The 23,425-nt window shown below is 43.3% G+C and overlaps 1 long non-coding RNA gene across 2 annotated transcripts; it reads left to right on the top strand.

Moving 5' to 3' along the window:
• The first annotated feature begins 1,051 nt into the window (after positions 1-1,051).
• Positions 1,052-23,416, top strand: LOC113952908. 2 transcript variants are annotated; one of them, XR_003529692.1, is made up of 5 exons: positions 1,052-1,256; positions 21,039-21,186; positions 22,020-22,120; positions 22,224-22,316; positions 23,334-23,416. It is a non-coding gene; the product is annotated as an uncharacterized LOC113952908 (long non-coding RNA). The 2 variants fall into 2 exon arrangements; XR_003529691.1 differs by lacking the exon at positions 1,052-1,256 and adding an exon at positions 11,749-11,823.
• Positions 23,417-23,425: the final 9 nt, after the last annotated feature.

Below are 23,425 nucleotides of genomic sequence, written 5' to 3'. Positions count from 1 at the left end.
AACTGTCCAGGAGTTTGTTTCCCAGATTGTATGGGTAGGAGCAGGTTGGTTCCAGGGTAATTTATAACATACAGGTGCCACTAAATGCCCCCCCTGTGCCAGCGACCCGCCCTCGCCCGGGGCAGGAATGCAGGAGGGCTCACTCGGATTTATGGTGGGACCTGCTGCAGGGATTTATTTGGCATACCTGGAGCTTTTCTAGGCATAGCTAGTGCTGCTTTCCCCTTTTTCTCCCCCTTTTCCCCCCCGAGTGGAGCTCTGCTGGTGGATCCCAACACTCCTTTTGTTTTGGAAAAGCCAATCAGGTGGCGAAGGGGGTGGGAGATGTGGCAGAGATCAACCCTCCTTTAGGCAAGGAATTAAAGGGGGGGTTTGCTGGGTGGGTCAGCACCTCCCAGCTGCCCTCAAACGTGTGCTGGGCTCTTCCAAGGTTTGGTTTTGGGTGCCTGGAGCTTCCCTGCAGCCCAGGCAGGACTGAGGACACGTGTCCTGGACCACAAGGAGGGATGGACAGGCCACCCAAATGTTGCAGCTTGGTTTCCTTCACGGGCCTGAGCTGTCCCAGTGGTTAGAAAATGGGATTAAAGGGTAAAAAAAAAACAAACAGGTTTTGGAACTAGAAATACCAAGTAAACCCATAACCTCTCCCCAGCATTGCAGTGAGATCATGACTTTTTTCCTGTCTTATATGACAAAAATAAAGTATTTCTTTGCCAGCAGAGAGACATGGAAATTAGTTTATACCTATAAAAATAAGCAAAATATACCTACCTTAATGTAAAGGATATTAGAGCCAAAATGAATATAGTGAATATAAGGGAAAATACACTGTCTTATGCAGTTTTGCCTAAAGAAAAATTCCTTGCCACTGTAAGAAATCCTGGTACCTGCAGCAGCAGAATTCCTGGCTCCTGACAGTTGTGCCCATTAAACAGGGCAAAGGACAACCTGCATTTGAACCTCAGGTTCCCGGGAATAAATGAGCTTTGTAGATGGAGTTCCTGGGTTATTTTTGGTAGGGTCACATTTGTTGTGTTCCCTTTGCAGCTCCCAGGGCACAATACGTGTGGTTGTGCAGGATGTGGCTGTTCCTGCAGGACCACGTGCTCCCTGCCCCACTGCCTCCAGAGCTTCCCTGACTTCTGGGGGGCTCCTGAATCCCGTTTTGCCTCCAACAAGGAAGTTATCCTGGTCTTTCAAAGATGCTCGTCCCCTGCAACATGAATTTTGAGGGCTGAGAGCTGGACACTTTTAAGGTAAGTATCATAGGAATCTAAACTTAGGGGATCAATTTAGGCAACCTTTGGACAGATGGTGGAAGTTTAACATCTATTGCTGGGAGTTCCTTGTAGCCCAGCCCAAGCAGTAATTCCAAATAAAGGAAAATTGTATTTTAGAATTGCATATTTGCCAGGCTGGAAAGGTTGAAGTGATTTATTTTAAGAACCTCCACGAGAAGTGGGGGAATTTTCTAAAAGCCTCCAAATAACAAAATTCTTTTCCAAGTGTGGACTGTTTCATTTTATAGAGAATAACAGTGACTTGCATTGATACAGTTTGTCTCCTGAAGAAAGAGAAGAGGTAGAACGTGAAAAGTTTGTGACACTTTAAGCAACAATTGATCTCACTGATTTTCTCTATGAGGAGCTCACAGCCAGGCTGCTTTTCAGCCTAATTCCCCACCAGTTGCCCACCAATAAAATGGGAAATAATAGTTACACAGGAAAGAAAACTTGGAAACTTCAGGGGAAGGAGGGAACACTTCTTACTTGCAGTGGCAAAACTTTGTTCCTCCACTGTTTTTCAAGATTTATTTGAGTTATCCTAAAGAAGTTTTACATTTGTCTGTGTCATTTTAGGAAGAAATGCAGAGAGCTGGAGTGAGGGGAAATTCATACAGAGTGAAGGGGTTTTTTTGTTCTTTAAAAATAGAATTAAAATAGAACCTCAGACCAGTAATGACTTCTCTGAAAGTTAAACCAACTCTTAGGCAGTTGTTTCTTCTTTCTGCTTCAACCAGGGAGCCAGAATGGAAACAAGACAACTTTTTTTTGCAGGGTGGGTGGGGGGGGTGGCTGTGCATTGTCACTCTGTTTACATACAAAAACTTTACTGTTTTATAACTTGCTACACTGTCAGGGATGTACCTCCAACGTTGGCTGTTGATTCCTCACTTCTGTGTCACTCTGTCCAGCAAAGCACTTACGAGAAAGGACCAAGCATCTGCTTGATTTTGTTTGGTTTGAAATTCATTTTTGTTCTGCTGATTTTTTTTCTTTCAAAAGGTTCCAGGGGAGTGCAGGAAACCGTAGCTTGTGTTGTAGCAAAGTCAATAAGTGACTGTGCCCACCCCCCCCAGTCCTCCAGCGGAGGGGTTTCAAGGTGCTGAGGGAATGAAGGCTCCTCCCCACTAACAGCTCGGAAATTTCATTTTGCAGGAGTGGCTTTTCCTCCAAAAAATCGAGCCCCAAACCTTGCAAATGACAGCAGAGAAACCCTGCCTGGGGCCACAAACCCGTAGATCCGAACTTGTGGTCATATTCCACACAAGCTTGTATCTATAGGTATGTGTCTGTCTGGCAAGTGCACAGGGTTGTGTCGCTGCATTTAACCTGACAATGTTCTGCTTTGCTGTTTCTGTCTTTCCTCTAATGCCTTTTTTTTCCCCCCTCCTCTCTTGTTTGTTTGTTTTGTTGTTGGGTTTTTTTTTAATTAAGTTTTTATTTAAGGAATATAAAACTGGAGCTGCAACCCTCGCTCTGCAATTGCCATCTCAGCTTTGGGTGGTGTTAAAATACACTTGTGCAAAGAAAAAAACCAGCAGCTCGTTTGTGCCTGGGTGAGATGGGATGGGGGAGTTAAATTTGACATCAGGCTGAAGAAATTAAACCTCAGCCTCCTTCTGCCTCGGTCTGGCAATGGGGATGTGGTAGGGAACGTTCCTGGATGGTGAATTCCGAGCTCGTTGGGAAGCAGATAAGGTTGTTTCATTTATAAAGTAACATGGGTCTGTTCTTTCTTTGCTGAGTGGCAGCAATTTGTTTGGGACAGGAACAGTCACTTCTGTTCCTTTATACCCAGGAATCCCTGGGCACACTGCAGCTCTGGGACACAGGAGGGGATTGGCCCTGCAACTCCTATTCTCTCTCAAAAATGAGTTTGTTGTAGAATCCCATTCCTTCCAACTTCATGGTATTTATGTCTTATTTAAAATAGCTTTTAAGGGAAAAAAAATCATGCTGTAAACTCCAAAAGAAGTCACAGAGCAGGAAAAAACCCCACCATGGAAGCAGGCAGTATAAAACCTTCTGCACAAAACTAACCTTTAAAGTTGTGAAAGTGGGACAATTATTTTCGAAGGAGTCATTTTTTTTAAAACCCCAACATACAGTTTCTATATGAAAATAATTAGGCTGTAAACTCAAAATAAAGTCTGACTGTTTCTTTCCAGCAGCTTTTCAGTGTTAATTCTCCCAAAGATTTGCTCTGCATTTCCACTTTTAAATTTCTCTGGGTTTGAACTTGGCTGCTTTGATGCACGTTGCTGTCGTCCAAAAAAAGAGGGTTTTTTTTTCCTCCTTGCTGAATTTCCAGGGTTTTCTATGTGTTTTCTATTTACTATAGAAGCATAAAACGATGTCAGAGAAGTCTAATTACTCTTCTTTCTCCCTGTGATTGAAAGTGGATTTAAAAAAGGGAACAAATCCCACAGTTTGGTGTCTGTGTGACTGTAAATTGGGGTATAGAGGCTGGTGGTCAATATTCCCCTCCTATATGTATATATAGGATAAATATCTTTCAGGTTTGGGTGCTGAGGGGCCACATGGAAACCTGATTGTGGGATATTACCCACAATAGGGGCCTGGAGTCAAAATCTGCTCTGGGATCTCCACTTGGGCTTTGCTGGTGGATGTTGTTTCATCCACAGTGGGATGAAGAGGGAATTACTGGGCTGGGATAGAAGCAGGATGAGATTGCATCTAGTTTTGAGAGTAAAAAATTTGTGGTTTTTTTTTTTTTCCTGAGGGTCTGTTAATATTCTGTGTTGTTTTTTTGTTTTTTTTTTATTTAAATATCTAATTCGGTGTGTTAGATATTCACTATATTAGATATACAGTGAATATTAGATTCCTGTGTTCTGGCTCTGAAGGAAGAATGGGCTCATTTAGTCTGCCCTCCAAGGAGAAATGAGGTGGCCAAACCCAGGTCCCAATATAATCCATATTTCTGTATGGTGGTCTCTTCTCTGTAAAGCCATTTGGAGACATGGCAGAGTATGCTGAGAACAGCCTGGAATTTGTCACAGATATTCCCAGAGGATGGCACTTCAGTTGGCATTGCTTGGAGAGTGCCAAGAGCCCATGGCAGGGGAACTGGGCACAATTCTCCCAAAATGAGGTACCACAGTTTGGTTTGAAAGCATGTTTTTTTGGATTAGAAAATCAATACTTATTTTTTTTTCTCTGCAAGATGTTTTAGTGCAGTTTCTCACTGAATATGTTGGGACTTGCTAATAAATACCCTTTTTTTTTTTTTCCCCCTCTGGTGAGAGGCTTGATCTAAACATGAAACTTCAGAGAGGTGCCATCAGAGATGGGGTGAGATGCAGGGCCTGTGCTGCTCTGAGGAGAACCACTGAGATGTATCCTGAGCCTGAGCATTTTTCTGGCCTGTGCTTTATGGGACAGGTTAAACATGCCCAGGGAAGCCTCTTGAAGGCTGTTGTCCTCTGCAGCAAGAGGTGCTGCAGGGAGGATGCCAAAGAGGGCACAGCACCACCAGCACAGCGTAGGGAATTCAATAAATTCAATAAAACGTGTTCGATGCATTTTACTGAATTTTTAAAATTTATTTTAGCTCGTCTCTCTCCCTAAACTGCCCCCCTGTTCTTCTGAACTGCAGCCTCAAATATTCTCCCCCCTCCCTTTTGTTTTTCAGCTCAGCCTTTTGAAAAGGGCCTGGGTTCTGTTTTTTCAGCCTTAATTTGTGTTTCTTTACTGTTGGTTGTGTTTCACTGCACTTCATTACGTTTTCGAGTGAAACCAGAGTCTTGACAAAATGATGTGAAGAACCTTGAAATGTGTCTTCCTTTTAAGGTGGAAAAAACTAATTGGAGCCTGTGGAGCTTCTAGCTGTTTGTTTCTTATGATGTTTGGGGTTTTTTTCCCTCTCACCTTGTGGATAAGGAGCTTTACATTTATAGAATCATAGAATCACAGAATCACAGAATCATAGGATCAGCTGGGTTGGAGGGGACCTCCCAGATCATCAAGTCCAACCCTTGATCCAACCCCGCTGTGGTTCCCAGCCCATGGCACTGATGCCACATCCAGTCTCTTCTTAAAAACCTCCAGGGATGGAGAATCCACCCCTTCCCTGGGCAGCCCATTCCAATGGCTGAGCACCCTCTCTGGAAAGAAATTCTTTGTAATCTCCAACCTAAACCTCCCCTGGCACAGCTTAAGACCCAACCCTCTTGTCTTGCTGATGGTTGCAGCAGCTTTGATCCAGGTGCCATCCAGGGTGCACAGAGATGTCCTGGTGTGTCACTGATGCACAGTGACTACAGAGCAGGGCACAAACTCTGCAGAATTGCTCAGGGCAGGACTCCTGGAACACTTCACCGAGTTTGATGGGCAGCTTAAAGGTGTAGAAGGCAGTTAACGTGGCTGGAAGCAAACCAGAGCACCTGCCCGTGGAAATTACCTAGAGGGCCTTGGGGACACCAGAAAGTCCCAATATCCTCTCCAAAAATTGGGACCTCAATTAATGCAGCCCCTTTCTCTGGCAATAGGCAGAGTTGTTGTTTTGGTACCTCCTTGGAGGTAAAAAAAAATAAAAAAAAAAAAGCCTCCTGGCTGAATCTGCATCTGGGGAGGCTTTTGCTGCAGTTGTGTTTCATTTGGCCAAAGCCAGAGTTTAAACCAGCAGTTCTTCCCTGAGGAAGCAAACCAAAGCTTTCCCAAAGCAGACTCTTTTTTTTTTTTTTTTTCCCCCCAGTTTTTGTAAATCATCCCTTTCCCCCTCCAAATAATAAGACCTGTTGCTGACAGCTCCCACTGAAAGCACCTGGGAGGTTCTTGCAGGTCAGGATGTTGTGTGGGGTATGAAAATGAATATATTTTGTGTGCTCCCCCTTTTCCCAGCCTGGTGTGGAGCACAGTGAGCCCTTGTCAGCAGAGGAGCACACAATAGCATTCTGGTAATTAGAATAACCATATGCAGTGGCAAATGGGATTCATGATAAGCAGAATGTAATTGTGTACCCTGGAATTTGAACCGTATCCAAATACTCTTATTCAGATAATCAAATCTGGTTAAACTCTTAAAAGGCAGATAAATTTCAGTATTCTGGTTATTTCAGTAATCTGATTTTTTTTCTCTCCCCCCCTGTTTTGTTTATTTGCTTCTAATCAGCAAGGGAGAAAATGAGGAGAGGATGTTCTTAGGGGAGGAATCCAAGACTAAGTAAGATACCTGCCCTTGAGCCAGGGAGTCTGCATAGTTTGGGAGCATTACATGAGTAACCACAGCAATCTGAAGGTGGAGAGATGTGCTGCAGGTGGACTGTGGGAACCTTTGGTTGTACATGTGCAGTATCATGATGAAATCCAGCCTCACCAGTCCACCCTGGAAGTGGCACCAACTTGGAAATCACCTGTGAGTTCCTTTACTTTTAAAGTGTGCAGGTGAAACCACCTTTGGCTTCAGGTCCTGCAGGATCTCAAACAAGAACTTTCAACCTGGGCTCACTGGGCTTCACTCCAAAAGCACTGCTCACTCACACAGCAGTTTTGGGGTTATTTAGAGTCATCAGCACTTAATCCTTGTGCCACCTTGCCCACCAGCATCCCTGATGCCCCCTCAGATCCAGCACAGGGCATCTGTGTCCTGTTGTCTCAGCCAGAGCTGATCCTGTGCTCCAGCTGCTCCCAAAAGCTCCTTTTGGTTCAGGGGTGAGAGGGTGGCCACCCTTCCCCTAGAAAGCACCAGACACTGAAATGTAATATTGAGTAAATCTTCAGATTGCTGTAATTCTTGCTAAAAGTTGGGGCAGGGAGGGTTTTTGTGATGTGTTGAAAAACTTTGGATAGCTTTCAAAATATTTGCTCGCTCTCGGTTTCGGCTGAGCCCAGAGGAGGCTTCTTGCCCTGTTTTGCAGACTCCTGAAGTTCCAGCCCTGTTTAGTGTGTTTGCCAGACTTCTAGGAGAGCTCTCTGAGCTGCAGTAAACCTTTGAACCTCTTGAGGTTCCTCATCACAACCAAGTTCTAATAAAAAAGTTTCTTCAAGCGAAGGTGAACGGGTGAGGTGACCAGAAGGAATCGTGTCACCGTTTCCAGTGTAAAATCCCTTCTGTCTGAGGTTTAGGAAAATCAGCTGTAAAAAAAAAAAATCACTCCAGGCTGAAATTTGGCAAACAAGATTTCAGACCTCAAACTGGAACAATATCATTTGTGGGGTTTGGTATTTATTTATTTTTTACTCAATGGCTTAAGGAAACACATTTGCTTCATGAGTATTTTCTGCTTCCCACCCCCTTCCTTGGCAAGCCCTGCCTGGGATCTGAGAGTGAAGGTGGGTTCTTCCTTCTTCTGCATTGTTTATAGCCCTAAAGATTCAGAACCAAAGCTCAGTTGAATATAATAACAAAAATTCAGCTTCCTGAACACATCTGTAGTGAGTGGCCATTGCTAGAATCCTTGTGGTCTTGTTCATATCAATAAGAGGTCTGAAAATGCATATGAAGTATGATATAGGGGATTAATACACTGAGGCACTGTTTTCTGTGTCATTATTTGGGAATATTCTGCCCTCTCAAACCCTGTTTTTCTGTGTATTGTGACTAAATTGGTGTGAAATATGTTCGAAAAGAGTGGGATGTTCCAGCCAGTCAATCCTCAAAACCAGTTCTGGATTGGAATTCTCTCCTTGCTCTTGGGGAAATGAAATAGCAAATTTGGGGTTACACCAAAGTGAAGTGGGGAAAGCAGGTTTTGGAATTCTTCTCTCAGCTGAAGGGAACAAGCAGTAAAACAAGTGATGCTGCTGCATAACTTCCTAGCCCAGAGTAAAGGTTACACCTTGATCTCAGGGTGTTTCCTGAGGGCAGTGGCATGGGCTGGTGCCTGCATCTGTCTGGGGAGAACTGCTCCAATAACATTTCCTCACCATTTGAAAATAAATATCCAAGGAAACTGTCTTCACGTTTCCTTCAGCATTTCAGGAATCAGAATAACCGGACAGGATTTTTTTAATTACACTGTTGCTTTCAAGTAAGCCTGGCTGGGCTGGGACTGAGATTTCCTTCTGTCCACAGAAGTGGGAAATCACTTCTGGGATTCTGAAAAAGCAAGAGGCCTAAGAGGGTTCCCAGACAAGAGGCTGATGCAGGAGCACGTGCTCTGCTCTTCTCCCTGTCCCACCATTCCACAGGAACTTCCATGCCATCGATACGTATCGTGATTGAACATTGTCATTAGATCACTGCTTTACCCTAATTACCCAATTAGGTGTGATTGTGCTAATTGGGTAAAGGCATAATTGGCGAAAATCACCAGAAAACAAACATGGAGCTTCGTGCCACCAAAGGGAAGTGTCTCAGCAGACACTGGGACTGTGCCTTGCTCTGCTCCCAGGAGGGTGTTTGCTGTGGACACAGGGAGTTACCACAGGCCCAGGCACTGAGGAATGACATGAAGGCACGGAAGGAATGGCAGGTAGAAACTTCTTTTTTCATATTTGATCTCAGTTCTTAAACTCAACACTTCACATCAGTAACAGCAGCAGATACTCTGATTGAAGGGTGCGTGACACTTTTTGCTGCTTGAACTTCCAGTTCCTCTGGGATGCAAAGACATTTTCAGCTGTCCAAGCTTGAGGACAAAATACCTGTAAATTCTGAAGCCAGGCTGTCATAAAGGGGGATGATTTGCCAGGGTAATCACAGAATCAACTAAGTTGGAGAAGACCTCTGAGATCCTCAAGTCCAAATCTGTGCAGCAGGATGGGGAGGTGTCTAAAAGTTGACCAGAGGGTGAGTTAGGGGTTGGGATAGAAACTGCTTGGGTGGATAGAAAGTACTTTGAGTCCATAGGTTACATCCAGGTCCCTTATTTCTGCCACATTTGTGCTGAGTGGCATTGGCATGTGTGGGAACTTGGAGGAGAAGTGTTGTCCAAGCAACAATTCCCTGGCACCTCGGAGCAGGGCTCAGTGCTGGGGCAGGACTTGTGTGCCAGGCAGGGCACAGCTCCCCTGCTCAATATAGAGCTGGGGGAGGGAGTGAGAAGGCTCCTTGAGCGGGTGCCAGCTCAGAGCTGACAGCTCAGGGGTTGGGGAACGTGCTGAGGAAGAGATGGAAGAGCAGCAAGTCATGGGCAAAACAGCCACAGTGGCCTTTGCCAGCCTGAGAAGAATTCAGGTTGTTTAGGTGCAAGTTGAGAGTAAAGGAATTTTTTCAAAGGGAATTTATTATTGTAGTGTGTGTATGAAAAGACCTTTGCTGAACTGAGGGTACAAAACTCTTTACCTTCTATTTTGGAGCAAATTATGGGACAAGTTTTCTTGCTCAGCTCTGCTTAGAAATACCTGGTCTGCAAGGTGTGCTAATCTCAATGCAATGGTGATGTTAAGAGCACCTTCCTCATCTATAGCTGATCAATTTATATATCTATATGCAAATTGTCTAAATATATATATTTTAAATAATAATATGTAAATAGCAAGGTGGTGTTAGGTCATGGGTTGGACTTGATGATCTCAGAGGGCTTTTCCAACCTAGTTGATTCTGTGATATAATATTACATCAATTTATATTTATATTATAAAATAATATATACCTATATTATATATTATATATAATATAATATACATAATATATATGATATATTATATAATTATACAATATATTATATATTGTATACATAATAAATATTATATAATTATATAATATATTATATGTATTATATATAATTATATATAACATATAAGTCTATCAGAATATATCTATACATCTCTATCTGATCAGTTTAATCAATAATGTTACAGTGCTTTGAATGGTGTAATGTTAGATATTTCAAGACTGAGGTGCAGAAAAATACTTGCAAGGATAAGCTGTGGAAAATGTGAGGGGTTTAGCCATGTGATGCTGAAAGGGTTCAGTTTATTGCTGCAAACTGTGAAACAGGATGGTTTTAAAAGTCTAAAGGGGAGTTTGTTTCCTATGTCACGTAGGGATTGGGTGGGATTTGAGATCTTCCATCACCCCAAGTGAGCACACAGGTTCCATAGAGCTGCTTTAGTTACATCATTGGATCTCGTGTCAGAGAACAAATGTTCAGTGCACAAAAATGATGGTGCTGTAAAAGCTCCTGGTCAGAGTACAGGGCCAGAGAGCCGTGGTTTCCTTATCCAGAGTTGTGCTTGGATCACTGTTCTAACTAATAAAATAGTTCACAGTGACTCTGCTGTTAACTAAAATAATATGTTGTATTTCCACTATTAGGTCAAAGTAAACTTTACCAAGTATGGAGTCATTAGAAATTTGGATCCTGTCAACATCATGGACATTTAAACCTCGCAGAAAGATTGTTTTGTGGTTTTTTTCCCAAATATCCTTCTGCTGTTGCGAGCTGAATTCTGGAGAGTGATGCTATTTCTCATCTTCTTCCTTTATTTCTGGAATGTAAAGGTGCCTTTTTCACAAGCAGCAGTGCTCCTTTATCCTGAGAAAACAGGACCAAGCAAGTCCACGTGCACTGAGCAGAGCTCAGCACCGTTTCCTGGGGTTTGATTCCCGTGGAATCCCCTTCCAGCCCAGAGCTGCTGTGCCTGAGGGTGCACTCACCTGAGAGGCAGCATCTCAGCTCTCAGCCAGTTCCTGCAGTATTTTAGGATGCTAATCCCTGTTTGGGAGCCTTTTAATCCCTGTTTGGGAGCCATAATAAAAAGGCAGCACACAGGCTTTAAGTAGCACCTTGGTGGGTGATGGGAGTGAGTCACAAGGATAACATCCTGCTTGTTTGACTGTGCACTAATGCAAGTTAAAAACATGTTCCTTGCTGAGGGAACACTGTCTGGCTGCTGGCAGAGGCTCAGGGTTGCGTTTTCTAAAATGGTTAATTTTAACAAGGGTAAAATTCGCTCAAAACTTTCTACCCCCTTTTGCAGTTCTTCTCCTAACCCCACTCCTGCAAATCATCCTTTAAACATCCGGGAGCCAGGGCGCCTGTTCCAAGGTCAACGTTATGTGTGTTCAAAAAGGAAGAGACATGTCAGGACAGATTTCATCCTGAGCCTTCTTAAGTGCTTTAAAAAAACCCAAAAAATAAATGTATGTGTATGTTCTGTGCTGTAGTGCAGATGCATCTGCTGCGGAAGGGGGAAAACTGCCTTTTTTTTTTGTCCAGGGACAAAATTCCTTCTTGTGTGAAAATTGATCTGTACCTAGCAGGAATAACCCTGCCTTGCTGTGTCTTATCTAATCACACACGTAGGGGAGCTGCTGGTTGTCCAAACAAAGCATATTTTTTTTTTACTTCTAAATCAGCACGCTGAGAATCCGGAGGCCTTTTTTTTTTTTATTATTATTATTTTTTTTTAAGTGGAAACCCCTGGCACAATGTGCCTGCCGTGGAGTGGTGGGTAGAACTCAGCATTTTTGACTGCATGCATCCAGGTTGAGGTAGTAGGTTGTATAGTTTAGAATTACACCAAGGGAGATAACTGTACAACCTCCTAGCTTTCCTTGGGTCTTGCACACGACGGCGTGAGGAGCGACTGTAATTCCTCAGCTCTGGACACGTGGAACAGCAAAGAGCAGGTAAGACGAGCTGGAAACTCCTTTTATTTTCTTCTGCCTCTCTAGAACTCCAGGAACGTTGGTTCTCTCGGCGTTTTTTCACTTGTTGGTGCAGTGTTATTGAGTTTTTAGCAAATCCAGCGGACTAGTAATGCTTGTGTGACTTTAATTAGCCTTCCAGCTAATGTGTGACATCCCCAAAAACATATCACTGTTACTGCCTCCATGGTCAGCAGTCAGGAGTCTCCAAAGGTAAAAACATCCTGTGTTGTATCTGTTCCTTTTCCATTAGTCTCTGGCTCAGTTAATTCCACACTGGGAGTTAAACCCCGTGGTGCTGATGGGGTTTTGTGAAAGTACCTGAATCTCCACAGCCCTCAGGAGAGCTGTTCTTAGGGATACCCACAGGTGATTACACTCAGCTAAAATGGTGATTCTTGAGGGTTTTTCCCTAGGTTTGTACAGTTATATTGGAGGTTTCAAAGGTTGATGTTTCTGGGTGCCTCCAGCAGAGCTGGTTTGCTTCTCCCTCCCAGCAGGTCGGGTTCAGGAGCTGTGGGTCCACCCCAAGTGTTGTGGAGAAGCTGTAGGACAAAAGACTCCCCTGTTTAAAATGCAGGGAATATACCAGCTGTTCCTAAATGCTGTTGAAATCTGTGTGTTTGTTTGCCTAAAGATTTGTGACCTAAAAAAACCCTCCGAAACTCTGGGGGTTTATCTCATAAAGTTGGAACACAAAAGTGAACATCTTAATGTCAGGAGTGTTCAGGGTTCAGGTCCCTTGGCAGCCTGAAAGTGGTGACCAGAAGACCTGATCAGGGTCCAGAACCTGAACCTTAGATCTTTTGACTCCGTATATGACTAATTCTGGCAAGAGTTTTTGAGTTCCCAGAAATAAGAGGCACTGTCTGCTTGTGGGTAAACTTTCTAAGTTAGTGAATAAAAGTGAAGAGTTGTCACAGGCTTAATTTCATTAGGCTAACCTAAAAGTGTGAACATGATAATGATATTTCAAGGTATCTAAGTAACCCAGAAAAACGTTGTGTTTTGGTTTTTTTTTCTGGTAAAATGGCACTTAAAAACTTGAATATCTGCAAATCCTTGTTTACTGAATGCAAAGAGAAGCTGGAGGGTTCTCGAGCGTTGCACAGGGCTCACTTCTTATCCAAAGAGTGGATTAGTGGGATTTTATTTCATCTTGTTTTCAAAGAGGTTATAGATGTCACTGCCATGGTTTATAACTCTGCAGTTCCTTAGGACAAGGAAAGTTTCTGGGCTAACACAACCCTGCTTCTGTGTTTCATGCATTAAGGACAGGCAGGTAGTTAAAAACAAGGAATCTTTTTGGCATGTTTTAGGCAGTACCTTATTTCCTCCCCCCTCCCCATAAATCTTTTTGCAGATGGAAGTGTGCAAATTTTCAGCTGTAAATCCACAAGCTGCATTGACTCCCATCCAGAGCAGAGCTGTTCCATAAGGGCTGGTTTTGTTTTCCTCTTTGGTGCTTCTCTGGGAGCACCTTTACGAAGGACTGGTGATAATCCCAAATAAGAACAGCCTCTTCTTGTTTTGGTGGGAGCATTTTAGATTTGCTTTGCACAGCTATAAGCTTCAAAAATAGTGCTGATTTGTCCTAATGCAGTTTGTGGCCATTAAACATAACTTCATGCTAAGTGTGTCGATGGTATGATATGTAAATTAAATGATCTATCTTGCCCCAAAGAACAATAATTAAAGAGGAGAATGGTCAGTGGGAAACATAATTCAGTGTGCACATTTTTCTTCTGAACAAAATAGCATTCCAGCTCTCCCCCTGATGAGAGGAATGTATTGTCAATTAATTAGACTCCCATCATATGTCCTCGGATGCCCTTCTATCATATGCCTTCCATATGTCCTTATGTCATATGCCTTCCATATGCCCTCTGTGTAATTAAGCTCCTATCATATGGCTTCTATCATATGCCATTTAAGTGGATTTCCAGGAGAATGTGGCAGTGTTACAGTTATGGACCTTTTGCAACGAGGAAGGGAACAACTCATGAGCTGTAAATTGGAAGAGGGGGAAGCAAAAGGAAGGTGGCTCGCCCTGAACAGTGTCTTTAATTGCCAGTTTTGTTTCTCTCAGCTCGAGCAGTGAATGGGAAAAAGTGTCCTGTTTTCCTCCTTTTCCATTTCTGTGCCATGGCCAGTTTTTATTCGGTTGAGCCTGTGAATAGCCAGAGAGATAGCGACTGTTTTTCAGGGAACATTTCCACTGGAACGTGAAATGCAAAAGAAACAATCCCCCTCCCAGAAAAGTGTTTGTCCTGCGATAGCAAAATGTGTCAACTTGGGTCTTGTTTTTGTCCCTTCACATGAAGTGGAGTTTAAGAGCAGCGTGGAGAGGGAATTAATGAAAAGGAGATGGTACAATTCCCTTCAGCACATCCCTGTTGTCCCTCATGGACCAGGGGTGTGGAGAGCACTGTGCTTTTCTTGGCATGGGAATTGCTTGGGAGATGGGGTTCTGATGTACAGGCAGATGCAGTGAGATGGAGTCCAAATTTACTGTGACTTATTAAGGATAAAGACAAAAACCAGGCACTGATGTTTATATACATAATGAAGAAAACTGGAGACATCCAAGGAATGATGAGATCTTGGAGTGATTTCCAAGGCAAGGGCAGATAATGTGCTCGATTGCCTTATGTACAGTTGTGTGTCTGTGCATCCTCTCATCCCAACAACTGCTGAGACTCTTTTCTAATCCCAATCAGATTTGGTAGAAGAGCTGTGACTTCCAAGACTGTTCTGCTCCATCCAGCTTTACAGGAACTCCAGAAATCCCAGCCACGTGCCCAGCAGTCAGGAAGGAGGTTGAAAGGACAAGGAGAAGGTAAAATAGTCACATGTGCCGAGGTCTCCAAGCTATAAAATACAGAGCAGTTTGTAGCATATCCCAGTTTACCTGGATGGAATAAGAACAGTTTGGATTCCCCCTGGCTGGTAACCAGTGTGTCCCTAAAGACTTTGTATTCCAGCTGTTAGAAAAGGCTAAATGATTTCATGATTTCACTGCTATTCTGATGTGCTCTGCCTGGATTCAGTCAGTATTGATCAAAAAAAGGTCCTATATTGGCTGTGCATTATGCTACCCACTGTTTGGGATGGAGGTGCATTCCTGAGGCATAGCTGACAGGTCTTACTTTAATTTTCAGCTTTCATTTTCAACTCAATCCTCCTTTAAATCACACACACACACACAAAATACAGCCAGTCCATCTGAAAGCTCTTTGTCATTAGGGAAATTATTCGGGAAAAATTCATGTTGTGGTCCTGCCCCATCATTAGTTTGCTGGTGCCACAGCTGTAAACTGCAAATTAAGGGAAGCCTTTAAGCCTCTTGTAGTGTACCACTGAAATTATCTGCCAGGAATTATTACCAAAGTGCTGTATTCCAAAATACCTTGGTTTGCTGGGCAGCAAGAAAATACTTGCAATGGTGCCCATGGCAGATTTTCTTTTGCTTCTGTGTTTTCACATGATTGTGATACTTAAGGAAGATGAAACTTTCACTGTTAGAGGCATTTTTTTTCTTCTGTTTTTTTCTGGTTTTGTTTTTTTTTTTAAACAGTGCCTGCCATCTATTTCCACACCCAGCTGAAACTATGCTGCAGCACTTCAAAATCAGATGCTTGAAGTGCAGTCGAATTTGTACATAAAAGTTTTGTAAGAACTGGGATGGAATAGAGTGGAATGCCAGAATGACTCATTGTTTAATGAATAAGGCCCTAAGTGTTCTATTGATGCCATTTATAAATCTCTATAAAATGTATAGAATTCATGTCATAACTGGAATTCCAAGCACAGCAACCTTGTGAGCTAAATTGTGATGATGATGGGGTGCTGCACAAATTAATATGGATTCTAACACGCTTCTGCTTGAGAGCTGCTCAGACAGTTAAAAATAAGACAATTTCATTACACAGATTCGAAGCCCCGAGCTCAGAAATGCTGCTTTTGGAAATTCCTGAGGAAGGAGGATGTTTCTGTGTGTGTGAGGGTTAAAAAGCATAACCTATAAGGGAAGCAGATGTCCTTCCAATGAGGTGGAGGTATCGATTGCAATGCACAGTGCAATTGGAAAATAAAAGTATTAGCTGGTATAGGGCAGCTCAATATTTGGAACTCTTCTGTTGGAAATGAGCAGTCTGAGGCTGGAGCAGAGATCTGATCACACATCCCTCTTTTTGACTTTCTCCTTCTCGTTCTTGCTTTTCCCTTTTCAAAGCTTGGCTGTTTAGGTGTGAAACCAGGTGAAGTTCAGCATTTCCAGTGGGAGTTTTTGAGCTGAGTCCTGTATCCCCTCAGACTTCAGCCAGAGACAAACTCATGTAATGTGTGGGGTTGGACTAGCAGGATTTAACCTGGTGAGAAAAGCTTCCAGTCTAAACTGGAACAAGGGAAATCTGATGTTTGGAAATTTCCCATAGCAGAGGAAGATCTAAAATGCTTTATTTGGGAACAATCCCCCCCTTCCTTTTTATTTTTTTTCTTTTGTTCTTTAAAGAATACAAAACTTTTGGTTGCTCTGACTCCTCTCATTCTCCAGGCAGTCCCACTTGCATATATTTAGATTTATATATTCAAAATATAAAACGTATTCTCCCCGAGCAAATAATTTGTACAGGCTATAGGGTGAAATTAGCCTCTTTGTGCAATGTCATGGCCCTGTTTCTTGGTTAAATAAGTTGGAGAATCAGGTTTCTGGGGCAGATATGGAAAGAAATTGAAATTCTTCTGTGTTTTATGCAGTGGCTCCTCCTTCCCACCACCTGCCCTCGAGACCCCTTGGAAGAGTCCTGTTGGGGAGCAGTGTGGGCGTAGCTAATACTGAGTCTATAATTTCTGTTTTCCACCTGTGTTCTTACAGAATCATAGAGTGGTTTGGCTTGGAAGGGACCTCAAAGATCATCTGGAAGGTTCCCGTGTCGGGGCAGCCTCATGTTGGGGTTGGGGGCTCTCTGTTGGGTCAGTGAGGAGGGATTTGCATCAGCTTTGACTCCCCCTGCTGCCACTTTTCCTTCCTGGTGATTTCCCTCATCTCGTCCCTGTTCCAGGTGTGACACACAGCTCACAGATTTCATTATGGCTCTCATGATGTATTAAGCAAATGTCAGGCTCAAGTCATTTATAATTAACAGTGATGCATTAGTGTCGTGCCCAGCCATTGTAGTGTGAGAGTATTTTTGTGAATGGGGCATTTTTTTTTAATTCTTGCAACTGCTGGTGTCCAGAATAGCCACAAACAGGAAGGAAACGGTCAGGAAAGACAGATTTATTCTTTTTATTTTGTTTACTCATTGACTTCTTGATGGGTGAGTGGACCTTGTTATTCCTAGATGGAGTGGAGATATAACTCAAGCCATGAATGCAAGTTTTTATGAACATTTAAGGTCTTGCTCCTGTTATAAAATTGGAGTGGATAAACCCCTGCTCAACACTAATGTGAAAATCCTCTGAGTACTGTCTATATTTTTTTGGGCCCAAAGACAGAGCACAGCAGCTGTTCTACCCAATCTGAGAAGACAAAGAGTGGCTCAAAAAAGTGCCAGCAAAAAGGGTCCAAAGCAGGGAGAAATCTGAAACTGCTACAGGGAAATGTTCCCATTAGAAAGGAAAACCAAATCAATGTTAAAATGAAAGGGAAGACTGAGAATCTCATAGTTCCACAAAGTGAGTGCAAGGAGACGTGTAGTGAAATTAAATGGTGACAAATGGAAAATGTTTCATAAAGCAATTCTTTCCCACCAGTATTTAATTAGGAAAGGAGCCTAATTGCTTTTAGAAGTTAATGGGAAGTTTGCAAGTCTAGAACAGATTAGATACTTGTGTTTTTAATAACCATCCATAAAATTATGGTAATTCATTATGCAAACTTCAGAACGGAGTTCAGAGTTTGTGTTTCAAGGTTTAGGATGAGGTGCAGCACTTCAAGCCCAGGGAAAAACCAGAGGGAAGGACAGCTCTGGCCTGTCCCAAGCTGTTAATACTTGTCACTATTAGAGGAGGTATGTTGGAGAAGGCTGGATTCTGGCCCAGTCTATATATGTCCCCTGCACAGGATTAAGCACATAGTTTGCCACTGGCAAAGAAAAGGGAAGGGTTGATAGATGTTTGTCCTTCACTTGGGTTCATCTCTTGAAAAACTGCAATACTGCAGTGTTAATAATAGTTATTCAAAAGCATGGACCACTGAATAACTCCTTTCCAGTGGGAAAGGATTGAGTGTCCCCTGTCCAGAAAGGAAAGCAGAGGAAGGTGAGTGATTTACCCCAGTGTGTTATTGGAGGGCTGGGTACAAAAGCCAGGTCAGTTGGATTGAGGGCTGCATCTAAACATATGCTGTGACCTTTTCCCTCCCCATTTCTTGGAACCCTGGTATTGCCAGGAGTAATAAAAGTCCCAGAAGCAGGGAGGGGGGTCACACCTGGCTCTGCCTTCACACCCACTGTCCAGTGTGAGGTCAGAGCTGATCTTCACTCCCAGATGATCCTGGCTGGAGATCTGTGCTTGGTGCTGGGTCTGGGGTCACTGCAGCCCCTGCAGAGTGTAGGCAGGCCCTTTGTATTCCTTGGCTTAAGTGAGATTTAAGGAATTGCTGTAAACAGCAGGTCAAACCCATTCTGGGATTAATGGCACTGGGGTGGGTTTATTGAAAAGTTTGTTTTTCTTGTGTTTGAAGTGGCCTCTCATCTCCTCTGACAACAAATAGCAGTTGTGGCATCAGAGAGTGGTTTGCAATAGTGGTGTTTGCAGCCTGTCAGCTGCCACAGCTTCCCCTTGGCTTCCCATTTCCTTTCATAAAGGAGGTTGTTGGATTTGGAGGATGGGATTTTAAAAAAAAAAAAGAGGAAGAGAAGGAAAAACAGGAAGGAAATTGGAAGGGAAGAAGGTAAGACTCGATTGCTGTCTGCTACAGATCTTGTGGTTTGAGTTGATTTTAGAAAGTGCCCTTCCAATGGCTTCTGAAATGTGAAAGAAGAACTAAGAGCCCTAAGATAGTTCAGTCACGTGCTTCCCCTCATTTGAATGTGGGAATAATTAGTGAATGAGAAGCTAAACTAGAGGAGGTGTTAGTGGACAAAATACAATCAGTGTTCACTACTTACTGTGTTGGTAATGATGTAGTTAGACTGTGAATCGGGTCTGTTTGTTGGTTTTAGGGTGGAAGTTACTGATCAGCAATATTATTTTTATTTTTAGGAATATATAATAATATATAGTTTATGGTGTATGATATTATAAATATATTTATAATTCCCTATTTATTTTGATATTTAGTTTATTACAGCATTTAATAAATATACAAGGGCCCTCTACCCAACCTGTGCCAGGGCCTCCCCACCCTCCCAGGGGAGAATTTCTTCCCAATATCCCATCTAAACCTCCCCTCTGTCCATTGGAAGCCATTGCTGGAGTAACAACAAGGACAAAATGAGTCTCTACATTGCCTGGGTGTCCGAGGGAGGTTTAGAAGCTCCAAGAAGGACGGAATTCACTCGGGAAGCTCCAAGTTTGTAAAGCAGCTCCCTCACTGCCTGGTGCCACATTGCATCACATCTGAAGGAGGGTTTTGCATTATATATTAGCCCAGATCTGTCCTCAGATACCCTGCTCTGGAGAAGACCACTTTTAAATCTTTAATAGGGCATTAGAGCAATCTGCCTGTGATTTGGTTTTAAGTGGGCAAGGAGAGTGGTGACAAACGAAGCCGGGAGGCCCTGAAATTCTTTGAATATTCCATGTTTTCCTGGAACTGTTGGGAAAAGGCTGCCAGAAAGGTTCTTGGCAGGTTTTCTAGGTGGCTGGCCAAGTCTGAAGCAAACGTGGATAGTTACCAGGCTAATGCAGCTCTGGCCCCGAGTTCATACGTATATAACATACGTTTTTATTTAAGAAATCCCACCACATGGAGGAGCAAATGTAGTGCTAATATATCTTCCTGAAAGAAAAATAGCGAGGGGGAAAAACACTGTCATCTTGTAACAATAAAATGAAGGCTCTTTTGCCCTTGCTTTTTAGGGACTTGGGTTGTCAGCTGAAGGAGGGAAGTCGTAGGAAATGAAACCAGGAGACAGGCAGTGGCTTTCCCACGAGGGCCCCACGTTAATCAGGAATGGCTTATGGAGCAATAGTTGGTGTCTGAGGAAAGAGGCAGAAGTTGTTCAAGGAATGGATTTCCATTGCTAGACTGGCTTTTTGTTGTTGCCAAGCAAGTAATTAAAAATGGCAATTAAGCAAGAAAGTGATCAAATGGTCACTTGGGACCTGCTGCTGCACTTGGGTCCGTGTGGACAATGAGTTGGAGAGGGAAGCAGGAGACCACCTGTGTGGGTCAGATAATGAGAATTAGGGGCTGTTACTGAACCATCCCAGGTGTAGGTTGGGTTGGGAGGGGTTTCTCTGGGCACCAGGATTGGGATCATGGTTCTGTTTGCTCCCAGGAAATTGGTGTTTACTCCGGTGGCTGGTGGAAGTTGTTCCTGGGAAACACGAGGTGGGATTTCTTAGAGACACCAGGTGAATTAGCTTTGCCAGTTTAATATTGTCTCCACTGCCAGGGATTCTGGTTTGTGTACAGCTCCTGGGGCTTGTCCTGTTTTATTATTAATGGGGTAAAGCCTCTACCCTTAGAGTGAAACAATTTCTTTTTCTTTATTAAACCATTGGTGCAGACCCTGAAGTTGTGCCCTGGACTCCCTGTGGGGTCTTGGATGAGTCACTTATTTTTCTTTGGTTTTGTTCCCTGCCTACAAAATAGAGGTCCTTGTTCCTCAGGAGGAGTGTTGTAAAGACAGAGGAACTGATCTTGTGTGAGTTGTTCGGGGACAGTCATGTTGGAATTGCAAGTGAAGAAATCTCTGTGAAGAAATATTTCTGATGGACTGCCTTTGTGCTGACAGCCATTCACTGGTTCTACAGAGTTAAAATTGACAATGGCTGTAATCTAGCAGTATTTTTATAAGTAAAATCAACTTGAAAAGGTCATTATTGCACTTGAAAAATCCTAATTAATGTTATTTATTATCATAGCAAGTTAGGTAACCTGTTAGTGTTTTATATTATCACGGTAAGTTAAGTAACCTGTTAATGTTATTTATTATCACAGTGAGTAGGATATTCAGATTTTTCTGTTTGTTTTCACCATTTTCTATCTCGTGAAAGTGTTCTGCTGTCTTTTTGCATTATAGAAACCAGCAGCTGTGGGTTTAGGGTGCAGCAGAGCCTGCAGTGCAGCGTGAAGTGATGCAGAAGTGTGGATGGCACCGGGAGCTGCTGCGCCTGCTCCTGCTGCTATTCCTGGCACGCAGGGACTGAGCAGCGTCTGATGGGCCAAATGTGAGTCCTCGGAGGCTGCTGTGTCTTCCTCGCCTCCTGACACTCATTCTGTCTGTCACATCCCCCTGGATGCCTGGCTCTGTGCTGTTTAGTCTGCTCTCAGCACCAGTGGAGCAGCTGAGCAGGAGCTGCTGTGACGGGCTCGGGTCGAGGTGCCCAGGCCTGTTATTGCTTTGACAGCAACACCTAAATAAATGTCTTTGGCATCCTGGAGTCACCCTGCGAGGAGAGACTCCCTGTCCCCAGTCTGAGTGCAGCAGGCAGGCAGGAGAGGGAGCAGGGATGGAGAGGTTTGCCCAAGCCATGGAGCACGTGGAGCAGCAGGGCTGGAACAGGGGCAGGGCTGTTGGATCCTCCCCACTGTCAGCACGGCTGATCCGGGATTCCTCTGCCTGCTGCTGAGCCAGCTCCTGCCTCTCCCTGGGCAGGGAACAGTGCCTTGCACCCCCCAACCAGCTGGAGGAAATATTTTGGTGTCCTACCTTTGCAGTGCCTGAGACATGTATTTATTTAATGCGAGAAATAAGCCTTCATGTGTTAATTTATTTTTTTTTTTAAATTGTGTCAACTGTAGTACTAGAAAACCAAGGAAACATATCTTTGTTTTATCTTTTAAATAATTCCACCCTCTCTTGAAAAAGAAATAAGTGCTGGTGAGAAGGGTGAAGTCTGACAAGAGATCAGGGGATGTTTAGGAATTACTGTGCTTTGAGGTTCTTTCAGGTCCCTGTAGTCTCTCAGGGCTCTTTACAAACATTAATTAAGGCTCAGAGGCCCAACTCCTTTCTTAGGTGCCATAGTTATATTATCAATTTGTGTTGTTTTTTCTGTAGGGGAGAACTGAAAATAGTCCACAGTGAATTCCTGGAGGAGATGGGAAAAGATCTGTGAACTGCAGGCCCCCAATCTGTGATTTACAGTCTCTCCTTTACAGGTGACCCCAGCACTCCTTTCCTATTGAAATACAGTTCATTCTAGTGCTGCTTTTAGTCTCATGGCTATCTAACTTCAATTTAATTTTCTACTTTTCCCGCCAGCTCAGGTTCCCAAAATGTCCCCAACCTTTCTGCGTGTCTCTGAAGTTGAATTTGGGTTCAGCAGTTTGGGCTCTAATAGAACAGCCTCAACAGGTATTATTTTCACTGGCTTTTTCAGAAAAGAAAAGAAAGAGTTCATTGAGAGACACCATATTTTTCGTGCAATGATTCTATTGATATTCCAAGTGAAGTTTAAAAAAAAACATTAAATGTTGACCAGAGAGGTGTTTTTTTTTGTAGCAGCCTTTTAGGTTAATGTGTTCATAGAACTCCATCTCTTAATAACTGATATATTTCAAAATATCAGATCTTAAGAAGTTACATCACCAAAACAGGTTAGATTTATCTGAAATCAGAGTGAGGTTCTTGGAGCTTTCATTGTGCTCTGCATGAATTGAGTCTTCTTTGAAGCTTTGGGTGGACCTGAAACCATGTGAAATATGAGGGGTTTTCAGGTGCTTTCCGTGCTGTGGAATTGGAAGATCATTCAGGAGGAGATGTAGTACTTTTTTGCATGATTTCAGGCACATAACTCGGAGTTTCACCTTGGGTTTTAGTTCACTTAAATCTGTTGTGTTTGGGAGAACTCACGGATGGGGGCAGATTGGTGACTCCCCACAGACAAAACACACGGAACTCTGGGTACAGTGTTCCCACTTTCGTGCTTTGAGAGGGGATGAATTAATCTCTGTAACCTTTCTTTTGGAATTCCTCTGGGATATTGGCTGGCCCTTTGTTGAACTTCTCCCTTTTCCCCAAACTTGGGTTTCAGTGAGGGTGCAGTGTCCCAGAGCCTTTTCCAGGAGGGGAACAGCACAGCCTCACTTTGCTTTTTCCCTTGGAAATCAATTCTTTTATGGCTTTTTCACCTTATTATTTCAATTGTTCTTCATTATCCAGGGACTGATAGAGTTAGAGCTCAAAGAGAACCTGTTTTCAGAGCTGGGGAATGGGGAGAAAATACAACCACCACTTTTTAAGCTGTGTTGTTGTCAGGATAGTGCTTGGAGGTGAAAGCTGGTGGGTGAGCCAGGATAAAGGGAATTGGTGGTGGTGAAATGGAATTTACACGATCTTCAACCACACTTCATCCTCTCTGTTCACTAACAGGGCATCAGATGGGGATGACAAAAGCACTCTGGACACAGCAGCTTTATTCCAAGGCCCTCAATCCCTCCCAGGACACGGTGAGCATTGTTGTG

This window comes from Corapipo altera, unplaced genomic scaffold (genome assembly GCF_003945725.1).
Source record: "Corapipo altera isolate COAL_440 unplaced genomic scaffold, ASM394572v1 71, whole genome shotgun sequence".
Taxonomy (NCBI): Eukaryota; Metazoa; Chordata; class Aves; order Passeriformes; family Pipridae; genus Corapipo; species Corapipo altera.
Note: the sequence above shows the minus strand (reverse complement) of the source record. Positions and strands in the feature narration are given on the sequence as shown.